The sequence below is a fragment of the Malus domestica genome, chromosome 02, assembly GCF_042453785.1.
Source record: "Malus domestica chromosome 02, GDT2T_hap1".
NCBI lineage: Eukaryota > Viridiplantae > Streptophyta > Magnoliopsida > Rosales > Rosaceae > Malus > Malus domestica.
In genome coordinates this window covers 24,276,985-24,288,658 of record NC_091662.1, presented here as the reverse complement: position 1 = coordinate 24,288,658, position 11,674 = coordinate 24,276,985, and positions in this window count along the sequence as shown.

Sequence of the window (11,674 nt, the reverse complement as noted above, 5' to 3'; positions counted from 1 at the left end):
GAAATAGGCATGAGTTCTAGCATTTGGAACTAAATGATAAAACACCTTCTAAGTAGCAACCAAGCAAAGAATAATGAGATCATGCAACGACTTTTTGAAAACAATGGTGCATAGATTATTAACTCTCCAAATAAATGTTTAGGCTCAAGTCTCACTAGGTTGTAGCGTTCATTTGAGTTCCTTCCTTCAAGCATGTTAAAAAAACTGATTTTTCCTTTATGATTACATGTGAATTCATAATTTATAACGACAACCAAGCATACATCAAAGAGTAAATCAAATTTTCATCCATGTTTATAACTCTCTTTAACAGTCATGTAATTAAAAACCAAATCCTCATCATTGTGTTGGAAGGTACCCTAAGACACAAACAAACACACAAAAACAACTCTTTTTGGGTTTTTCAAAACAATTTTTCAAATTTTTATGAGATTTTCCGATTTTTATGTCAAAACACACTAAAACACTCCAAAACAGCTTAAAAACACTTAAAAACATCAAGGAACAACAATTAGAAGTAATGGATGATAAACTCCCACGAATTTCATGCAAAACAACTTGGTTACCCCCCCACACTTAAATCAAACATTGTCATCAATGTTTCAAGCATAAACTCACACAAAAAAAACAAGCAAACAAACAAACAACGAATAAACATGACAAGTATGGCAAAGTAAAAACCAGACAGAGTAGAGTTTAAGAACGCAAATATGGTTTTGGAGATAGATGATCTTGTTGTCTTTCCACATCTTTGATCTCGAACTGGTTTGGAATTCTGAGCGAGGAATATAAGAGTTCCTTGGTTTCAAATCAGACTCCTTCTGTTGGGTTGATTTGATGATACAGTCTGCATTCTTCTTTGCTTGTTTCTTCTGCACGGCAGGCAGGCACGAGGTAGAGGTGTTGGTCTGTTTCTTTCTTCAATCTTTCCAAGTGCCCACCTCTTGCTTTCTTTCTCCTTGTCCCTAGCTGAGGATGAATTGGCAAATTGTATCCACATGCTTCGAGGTATCATTTTCACTTCCCTTATCTGTTCCCCAGGCAGATGTGGTAGACAAAGAGGAAGCATAAAATGATGAAGATGAGTAATCGAGAGCAAGGCTAGGTAAGCAATCAGGAAGGGGTTCCAGGCAGTCAGTTCCAGATTGGAAGATTGATACCAAGTGCTGGCTGATTGCTCTTTTTCTCCTTGTCCTAAAACAACGACAAGGAGAAAGACAGGGAAAAAGCATGATATGAGATATTTTTTCTTTCAACCTTCATGATATGAAATACTTTTGCTTTGGATGAGTTGTTTGCAGAGGTACCCCAAGGAATAAGGAACACTGAGTGACTCGAGAGGGTTTGTTGGAAAGGCATTCTCGGAAAAGAATAAGGGTTATGTATGTCTGCCTTGCAATGGAGGGTGAAGGGTGACATTTATAGGAATTAATAACCGGTACTATTCTTTCACCCTTGTCAGCTACCGTTTGATGATTAATAGTAAATTTCACGTGTTTTCTACTTCACAAGAGATCTTCGACAGATTGCCCGTAATTTGTGCAAGGCTGAGTGTGCATGTGACAGGCGCTGACACGTCTGGAAAAGCAAGTGCCTCTTCGATATCTGGATTCGGCGCTTCAACAAACTGCCCGTGATTTCCGCAAAGCTGACTCTGCATGTGACAGATGTTGACACGTCTAGAAAAGCAGATGCTTCTCCGATTTCTGAGCTTGCCACTTCGAGTTCTGAGCTCGCTTCTTCGATCTCTGAAATCCCGTCGAGTGCAGAGGTTGCATGTGACAAGTGCAGACAAATTTGGAAAAGAAGATTAGCTCGTGGTTTCTGAGCAAGCCCAGCTTTTGAGAAAGCTAGCGCCTCTTCGATTTTTGAGTTGGCTTCTTCGATTTCTGAGCTCGCCTCTTAGATCTCTGAAATCCCGTCGAGTGCTGATTTTTATAGAGGTACGCAGGACGTTCAAAGCACACTTGAATTTCTGCCTGTAGAAACTCCCTTCTTGCACTTCTACGACTTTGACTTGTCCGACCTCTTCTTTCTTTAACACCTCTGAAAATGTCTGGCCCCTCCGACCGTCGTTTTGACTTGAACCTTGGTGAAGAGGTAGTCCCGCCTTCTCCAGACAACATATGGTGCCCATCCTTCATATCCTCTACTGGTACTCTTACCGTTAGGGATTCGGTGATGAAGAATGACATGACCGCTGCGGTGGTGGCCCGGAACCTTGTCACTCCCAAAGATAACATACTACTTTCCAAACGGTTTGATGAGTTGGCTATTAAGGATTCTCTGGCTCTCAGTGTGCAGTGTGCAGGTTCTGTGTCTAATATGGCCTAACGCCTATTTGTTCGAACCCGTCAAATTGAATCATTGGCGGCTGAAGTGATGAGTCTCAACCAGGAGATTAGAGGGCTCAAGCATGAGAATAAATAGTTGCACAGGCTCGGACATAACTATGCTACAAACATGAATAGGAAGATTGACCAGATGCAGGAATCTAATGGTCAGATTTTACTTGATCATCAGAGGTTTGTTGGTTTGTTCCAACAGCATTTGCCTTCGTCTTCTGGGGCTGTACCGCATACTGAAGCTCCAAATGATCAACCTCCGCTGCTTCCTTCTTCTAGGGCTCCACCGATTGCTGAGGCTCCGTCGACTACTCAGACTTCTCCTAAGCAGCCTTTGTGAAGGCTCCCTCTTGTAATTTTCTGCTTAATGTTCCTTTTTTTCATGAAAATGAATGTAAGAATACCTTGCATATCTGTCAATGTTTCAAAAATAAACCCACACCCAAAAATAATTAAATAAACAACAAAAATAAAAAATGACAATCATGGCAAAATAGAAATGCAAAAAAGGGAAGGTTTTTAGAAACGCAAAGTATGTAAGTAGGGATCGTTCTAGGCCGGGGATTAGGAGGGATTGCCAAATCACTTGAAACTGACTCAAAACGTAAAAACAAAGTTTAAAACACTAAACTAGACTCAAAGAATGCAAAACTAAACTATAAAACACCAAAACAAACCAAAAGACTCAAAACAGCAAATAAACACTCAAAACTGCCTTAAAAACACTTTCTGGGCAGTTTTGAACACCTAACACTAAATTGGACGAAATTGGGTTATGACTTGACTCAAGACACTTAAAAACACAAACTAAATTGATTTCTAACTAATATAACACTTCAAAATAAATGGGGATTGAGTTTTGACGAAAATTGAAAACAAGAACAAACTTTGTAAATTGAACAGATTATAAAACGAATTTGATAAAAGTGAATGGATGGAAAGCTAGCTAAGGGGTTCTTCTCCACACATGTCACACTTGCATACAAAACGATTTCCAATTGCTTCTCAATAAACCATGGTTTCGAATCCCCCCTAGCCAAGGGGGGGTTTAGTTCCTCATACGTACAAAACAAAGAGTATAGAATTTAAACATTGAGATCAAAAGAAAGAAAACACCTAAATGCTCCAACGATCCTAACTTGAATGGCATGCACGTCCAAGGCTTCTCCTCCTTCCTCTTTGCTGCGGCACAAGGTTTTGGGGACAGGTTTGGATGGTATTTGTATGGAGGAATGGATGGGAGATGGTATGGGGGGTGTGGCAAAAGAGAGAAAGATGGCTGAAAATGTGTTTGTGACGTAGTGTATGAATGTGTAGATGGGTTTGGCTAAAAGAATGGGTGGTGTGGCTGATTGTGTTTTTGATGTAGTGTAATGTGTAGTGTTCTTCCCTTCACTCCCTATTTATAGAAACTCCAAAGCAAAGAATCACTCAAGTGGCTTCAATAAACAATACAAACAAAGACCAAAATGATGCAAAAACAGCTAGCTTACATGCTCTTTTATCATTGTGTCTTGCCTTTAACAAAAGGCAATCATTCCTCTTTTGCTAATTCAACTCCTTTGTAGCTGTCCATGTGCCTTCATTCTTCAATTTTTGATGCATTTGCCTTCTATTCCATCCCTTTTTCCACATGTACTAGCTGTTAGACAACTTTCACACACATGTTTTGCATCATTTCAGCTTGCAATTATGTTTGTAGTTGCTGAAAATGTGAATACATCTTGTAAAGCAATCCAACAAATGGCATCTTTCACTTCTTTTCTTTCAAATTGTTCCTTAAGTGTATGTATCTGCACACTTCCACACGTCAACTTCATTATTCAGATTTTTGCATGTGTTGAAACCCTTTTTAAAACACCAAAAACGTCCATCCCACTTGCTCCATATGCATGCAATCCATTTTGGCCCAAAATTGCTCCAAATTGCACCAAAATGCACTTTCTTTCCAACTTTGTTATTAGGACCTACAAACACACGAAAATAGCTTAAAACACTCTTATAAGCAATAACTAAGTAAATGCAAGAAAACATGTTAACTAAGTCGCATAAATATGCTCCTATCATTTTGTTTGTTTTGTTTCGTCTTGTTTCTTTTGTTTTACTCGAGGACTAGCAAAAGCTAAGTGTGGGGGAATTTGATAGGAGCATATTTATGCAACTTAGTGAGCTTGTTTCTTGGCATTTACTTAGTCTAATTTTAGTTATTTTAGTACTTTAAGCTATTTTCGTGTGTTTGTTGGTTCAAATAACAAAGTTGGCAACAAAGTGCTATTTGGAGCACTTTGGAGCATTTTTGGGCCAAGATTGGATAGTGCAAGCATGGAGACATGAGGATGGACGTTTTTGAAGATTAGAAGGCTAGAAATCTGATGCGAAATAGATAAGCACACAAATTAAACCCTCTTTTTGTCAAATTGTAGTAAAGATGTAAGTAGGGATCGTTCTAGACCGGGGATTAGGAGGGATTGCTAAACACTTGAAAACTGACTTAAAAACATAAAAACAAAGTTTAAAACACTAAACTAGACTCAAAGAATGCAAAACTAAAGTTTATAACACTTGAACAAACACAAAACTCAAAACAGCAACCTAATGACTCAAAACTGCCTAAAACCACTTTCTGGGCAGTTTTGAGAACCTAACAAGAACTTGGACGAAATTGGGTGAAGACTTGAATCAAAACACTTAGAAACACAAATCAAAACATATTCTAACTAATCTAAGACTTCAAAATAAAGGGGGACTTGCTTTGGACGAAAGTTGAAAACAAAACAGATTGTAAAACGTTTTTGGATGAAAATGATGGATAAAAGGCTAGTTAGGAGGTTCTTCTCCACACATGTCACACTTGCAAACAAAACGATTTTCAGTTGTTCTTCTAATAAATTATGAATACTCAACGCCCCAAATTAACCGTGAATTGCACTAATTAACCCTCAGTTTTTCCACGAGTTATTGAGTTGGATGATTGCATACGACAACCCAAAGCATTCCCTACAAGTTCCCTACATGAATTGCATAATAGAGATACAAGCAAGAATCATTAAGTTCTATGAAAAACATAAGCATTGACGAAGCATTCGTTACTATGAATTGCATGAAACTTATGCCAAGAATTCATTCAACGCGATCGTTTTCAAGCGACCTTCACTACTTGTGATTATAAGATTGTAACTATTAGGTGAAACTCCCTCATAATCTAGCATCATATTCATGCATGAAAACTAAGTGTGCACTCTCAATCAACATACACAAATAAGTTATCAATCAAATAGATGAACGAATTGAATCCACAACTTATGAAATAACAACTGAATGTAATCAAATCATATTGCAAGCATGTACATGGTTTCGAATCACCCCCTAACTAAGAGGGGTTTAGTTCCTCATACTCGCAAAGCAAAGATACATAAATTTAGAAATTAAAACCCAAAGAAAGAAAACACCTAGAAGACTCCAACTTGGCAGCAAGATCATCAATGATTTCCCTTTCCTCCTTGCTGTGGCAGAGAAGTTTAGAACAGGTTTTGGGTGGTATTTAGGGTGTAGAATGGATGGGGAATGGTAGGGAAAGGTTTAGGGTTGATGGGGGTACGGCTAGGGATGATTTTTGGGCAGAATTTTGGGACTTTGGTGATGGGAAGGTGCGGCAGAATGCAAGGGCAGATTTCTGGCGTGAATGATTGTGTATGAGAGGTGGTGATCTGATCTAGGGGTTATAATGAGTATATATAGGCATCCAAAACCCTAGGGTAATCAGATTAGGGTTTCTAGAAGCCCAAATCCACCAGAAATTAGGTTAAAACAATCAGATTTTTAGTGGGAATAAGGCCTAAGGTGCGGCTAGGGTTAGGGTTTAGAGATGGGCCTATGGTGCGGCAATGTCCAAGAATGTAAGGATGGGTCATCTAGAAGCCCAAAGCCAAGAATAGAAACTCTCACAAATGGAAACCTCCAAGAATAGAAACTTCCAACTTTAGAAACTTTGGGTTCTAATTCTGAATTCTTTGTTCTTCACTTTCATTTCTTCATTTCTTAAGCTCCCTTTGACCTTCAACTCGTCCATTCCATGTGCTCCATAAGTAAAAACGCCATTTTAGCTCAATTATGCTCCATTTTGCACTTCCTTGCATACTTTGTCTCTAAAACCTGAAAACACATAAAACTAGCTTAAAAGACTACGTTAACTAAGAAAACACCATGGAAATGCATAAGAACTAGCTAACTAAGGCCAATAAATATGCTCCTATCAAATTCCCCCACACTTAGCTTTTGCTAGTCCTCGAGCAAAACAAACAAAAGAAAGGAAACAAAACGAAACAAATTAACCAAAACAAACCTAAACCTTCCAACGTTTGCCTCAGGGATTTCCAATGCACATGACATGTTAAAGATTGTTATCCCCACCGATTTGAGTCGTCTTTACACAAGCACGTACTTAATTAAAGCCACTACTAACTAGTTCACAAGTAATCAATTAAAACAATGCTTTGAATGTAGTAACATGCCTTAGAGAATTCCCTCAATTCCTTACAAGATATACACTCTATTTTCACTCAGATTTTCTAACTACACACCCTACACTAGTCATATGTGAGAAGATTGATGTAGATATGAAAACGAATGCTCACATATATGTATCACAAAGAACGCAATTTCTAGAGTTAAGAAGCATGTTTAGATATGATCTCAGGAATGGAATGCTACTACTTAGATGCGAGAACCAGTGACACCATATGCTCATACCAAATTCAAACTCCACAAATTGAAATACACAACACGCAAGATAGAAGTTAAGGGTTGTAACGGGGCTTGGGGTTTTGGTTAACAAAGAAAGGGTAGGGAAAACAAACGTTCTTCAAGCGATAGTAAGCAAAGTAATGAAATTGAGACTTCAAATTCACTTAGAGTGCAGAAGTTAACTTTAACACACAAGGGGGAGACTTAAACAACTCCTTAGGGCCGAATTCATTGTTTTGGACCCTCACTTCAACAAACAATACTTTGGAACTCTTTTTCTCAACTTTTCAACTCTTTTTTTTTTTCAAACTTTTCATACTTTTTTCTTCAATTTTTTCTTTTTCCACGAAATTTTTATTTTTTTTCTTTTCTTTTCTTTGCCGTGCCTATGGCACACAATTCCTCATGAAAAATACTTCCCCCACACTTGGTTTCTACCAACATAGATCAAAAGGAATTCAATTCGAATCATGCTTTACTATGCTTTAAGAACAAGGGTATGGATGGTCCTAAACTAGGCTAGGTGAGGTTAATGTGGGTTAACAAAGAAAAGGCTAAACAAGGCTCAATGGGGTTAAAACCTACAAAACATAATGACATAGGGGATTCATGGCTTCTTGGCTAAGGTGGTGGTAACTACACAACTTCATCTTGAATATGTGTTATGCAAATCAATAACATGCTTTGAATGAAATGGGCATGAGTTCTAGCATTTGGAACTAAATGATGAAACTCCTTCTAAATAGTAACCAAGCAAGGAATAATGAGATCATGCAACGACTTAGAAAACAAAGAATGCACAGATTTTAACTCTCCAAATAAACGTTTAGGCTCAAGTCTCACAAGGTTGTAGCATTAGTTTGAGTTCCTTCCTTCAAGCATGTTACAGAAACTGATTTTTTCTTTTATGATTGCATGTGAATTCATAAGTTATAACCACAACCAAGCATAAACAAAGAGTAAATCAAACTTTCATCCATGTTAATCACTCTCTTTAACAGTCATGCAATTAAAAACCAAATCCTCATCATTGTGTTGGAAGGTACCCTAAGACACAAACAAACACACAAAAACAACTCTTTTTGGGTTTTTAAAACAAATTTTTCAAATTTTTATGTGATTTTCGGATTTTTACTTCAAAACACACTAAAACACACCAAAACTGCTTAAAAACACTTAAAAACAGCAAGGAACAAGTCTCCAAGTTAAGGGTGATAAAATCCCACGAATTTGCATTTAAAACACTTAGTTACCCCCCCACACTTAAATCAAACATTGTCCTCAATGTTTCACGCATAAAATCACACTAAACAAAAAGAAACACACAAACAGCAACTAAAACAACTAAATAGGCAGATTCGAAATAAATAACAAAGTGAAGAGTTTAGGAACGCAAATCTGGAATTGAAGTAATTCCTTGGTCTTCCTTTGTTGAATTGCATGGGTTGCCTCCCAAGTAGCGCTTTCCTTAACGTCGTACAGCCGGACGAAAAACACAATCATGCCCCATTGGAGCCCACGGCATGGAGTGGGATCTCCTCCACAACCTGCCCCACAAAGTTCTTGTACATTGCATCCTTGAACGGAAATGGATAGTGATGTTTGTTGATGGGTGCGTTGTGTTGCCTAAGGTTCATGTTCATGCGCCCACCATCGGAGATTTGCTTGGGTGCCTGCACCAAAGAAGGAAACCACCTATCAACTTTAATGGGAATTGGATTTGGACTAGGTGCCTTACCTTGGTGTTGTGATGAAGTGGCAGCAACATGAACTTTTTTTCTCATGGTGTTTTCGGCCACATTGGGTATCTTAAGGGCAGTGGCCGTGGGGTCCTTATGCTCTACTCCAATTCCCTCGTCTTGCATGGCTCTTGATGCAACCTTTGTGTTAGGGGCTGAATGGTCTGTCCCTATCTTTTCTATTGTATCCATAACACAACAAGAACGAACAACGTTAGGAGTTTCAATGGATTCAGAAATTTTAAAACAAATCATATCACCACCAAATGCCATAGTTACTTCTCCTTTGGCTACATCAATCTTGGTTTGAGCCGTTTTCATGAAAGGCCGTCCAAGGAGAATGGGCAATGAAGGAGCATGATCTGATTCATCCATCTCAAGAACATAGAAATCCGCCGGAAAGATCAAATGATTAACCTGCACCAAAACATCTTCCACAACTCCCTTTGGATATGCATTAGATCTATCGGCCAATTGTATGATTACACCATCATTTTTTAACTTGCCTAGGTTCATAGATGCATAAATTGAATATGGCATAACATTTATGGATGCACCTAAGTCTAACATGGCAGATTTGAACCTAGTATTACCAATGACACAAGGAATGGTGAAACTACCCGGATCTTTGCATTTAGGAGGTAGTTTACGTTGTATCATGGCAGACACATTCTCACTTACCTGTACCACTTCTTTCTCCCGAAAACGTTTCTTTGTTGTACAAAGCTTCTTCAAACACTTGGCGTACTTCGGGATTTGCTTGATTGCATCCAAGAGAGGTATGTTAACTTGAACCTTCCTAAATGTCTCTAGAACATCTTTTTCCTCTTCTTCATTCTTGAATTGCAAAAATCTGCTAGGAAAGGGCACATTGGGTGGAATAATGTTAGAATTAACCAAACTTGGACTCATCTTACCTAGGGTGGACGGATTGGATGGCTTAGGGGCCATGGGTGCTTGCGGCAAAGGTGGTGCTACCTTTGCCGTGAGTGGACTTGGTGTCTCCTCTTCAGATTTCAACGTTTCATCCTCTTTGGGACCTGATTTTGGTGGTGTAGGAGCTGCCCCAACTTCTTTTCCACTCCTTAGCATGATTGCATTGGCGGTTTCAAAACCTCCTTTGTGTTGGACAAAGAGACCCCCCACGGCCACAAGTGAATGAGGTAAGTTCTATGCCCGAAATTCAATCCCAATTAGCTAACCTTACTTCTATTGTTTCTCAGTTGGCCGAGGGAATGAAGATTCATGGACCAAGTGTGTGTGGTGTGTTCTCTATGCAAGGACATGCCAACGATCAATGATATGATATTAACTAGCACTCAAATTAACCCTCTTTTTATCAATTGTAGTAAGTATGTAAGTAGGGATCGTTCTAGGCCGGGGATTAGGAGAGATTGCTAAATCACTTGAAAACTGACTCAAAAACGTAAAAACAAAGTTTAAAACACTAAACTAGACTCAAAGAATGTAAAACTATAACTTAAAACACCAAAACAAACCAAAAGACTCAAAATAACACAAAAACACTCAAAACTGCCTTAAAACCACTTTCTGGGCAGTTTTGAACTCTAAACAAGATTTTGACGAAAATAGGTTTTAACTTGACTCAAAACACTTAAAAACACAAACTAACACACTCTCTAACTAATTTGACACTTGAAAACAAAGGGGGATTTGGTTTTTACGAAATTGAAAACAAAACGTAAACTTGTAAATCAAAACAGATTTTAAAACGAATTTGATTGAATTGAATGGATAGAAAGCTAGCTAAGGGGTTCATCTCCACACATGTTATACTTGCATTCAAAACGATTTCCAATTGCTTTTCAATAACCCATGAATTCTCAATGCCCCAAGTTAATTAGGTCCGCTTAAATTAACCTTCAGATTTTTCCTAACGTTATTGAATTGGATGATTGCATACGACAACCCAAAGCATTCCCCACAAGTCCCCTACATGATTGCATAATAGAGATACAAGCAAGAATCATTAAGTTCTATGAAAACCATAAGCATTGACGAAGCACTTGTTACTATGATTGCATGAAACTTATGCCAAGAATTTACTTAACGCGATTGAGATCATCAACCTTTACTACTTATGAATATAAGTCCATAATGATTAGGTGAAATTTCCTTATATCCTAGCATCAAATTCATGCATGCAAATTAAGTGTCGACCCTCAACCAACATACACAAATCAGTTTTAATTCTTGTAGATAAGTAAATTGAATTCCCAACTTATGAAACGCAATTAGAAGTAATCAAATCATATAGCAAGCATAAACATGGTTTCGAATCCCCCCTAGCCAAGGGGGGGTTTAGTTCCTCATACTCGCAAAGCCAAGATACATAAATTTAGAAATTAAAATCCAAAGAAAGAAAACACCTAGAACGCTCCAACTTGGCAGCAAGCGCATCCAACGAATTCTCCTTCCTCCTTGCTGCGGCAGAGACTTTAGAACAGGTTTTTGGGGTTATTTGTGGTGTAGAATGGATGGGGAATGGTATGGAAAGGTTTAGGGTTGATGGGGGTACGGCTAGGGATGATTTTGGGCAGAATTTTGGGACTTTGGTGATGGAAAGGTGCGGCAGAAATCAAGGTTTAATTTCTGGCGTGAATGGTTATGTATGAGAGGTGATGATCTGATCTAGGGGTTATAATGAGTATATATAGGCATCCAAAACCCTAGGGTAATCAGATTAGGGTTTCTAGAAGCCCAAATCCACCAGAAATTAGGTTAAAACAATCAGATTTTTAGTGGGAATAAGGCCTAAGGTGCGGCTAGGGTTAGGGTTTAGAGATGGGCCTTCTAGAATGCCTTGCAAGGCAAGGAAATCAGATA